The sequence below is a fragment of the Triticum aestivum genome, chromosome 3B (genome assembly GCF_018294505.1).
Source record: "Triticum aestivum cultivar Chinese Spring chromosome 3B, IWGSC CS RefSeq v2.1, whole genome shotgun sequence".
Classification (NCBI taxonomy): Eukaryota; Viridiplantae; Streptophyta; class Magnoliopsida; order Poales; family Poaceae; genus Triticum; species Triticum aestivum.
Window position 1 is genome coordinate 123613624 of NC_057801.1, and position 963 is coordinate 123614586.

The window sequence follows — 963 nt, forward strand, 5'->3', positions numbered from 1 at the left end:
GAAGGGGCCCCCAATTGATTGGTTTCCTAACGTTTGTGATGTTTAGCCTGCCGATTGATTCTCCAAAAGGAAAGAAAAATTAACTGATCAATCAATATCATCGGCTCGCACGCCATGCAGTCTTTTCGGCTTTTACTTCTCTTCCCCAATTGGCAACAAATCGGCCATGCCATGGATGATGGCACGCCACCCGCTTGTCTAATGGTGATTTTCGGTTGCTGGGCGCCATTAGTAGAACAAAGTAATGCGGTGTCCAGATTCCCATCAATTTCTCTTCAACCCATAGTTTCCCTTTCCTTCTCTTTCTATGTCTCGTTCGATCATTCATTCGTTTCTCAAGATCATCCTCGTACATATCTTTTTCTCACACTCCGGTTTCATGTATTGATTGGGATTAGAAAAGAGAAACTTGGACTTTTGTTCGTGACTCTCGTATGCAGCAGCAAAATCTTGCTTTTTCGAGTTTTCTAGCCATCCAGGTACCTTGTTCCATGCCTTTCATAGCACTTCTTTTCAATTAGCAGTGCTCTTAATTTCTTGTATCGTATGTTGTGTGCTGATTAGCAAGATTGCCATTTATTTAACAAGATGCTATCAAGAAAGGATCCATCTGATAATGAGGAAAAAAGTGCATATGAGTTGATTGAGTCCCACATTAGTTGTTGGCATTTTTAGAACAGATGCAAGTATTCTACTGATTCCGGGTCAAAAACAATATTTTTACTGCTAGGAATTCCCAGGACTTAACTTTAGTTCTTCTTCAAGAACAACTAGTGAAAACTTTAGGAAGATAAAATTTGAGTAGGCATGAAAGTGTTACTAATTCACCTATTAGAAATATATGTAAGTGTACATTGACAAGATCGATCAACTAAAACTGTGAATGTTTGCGACCCCAGCTTTTTGAATAGTCAAGAAGACAAGACACTACAATTCAGTTAAAATAGAAAAAAATACACATAT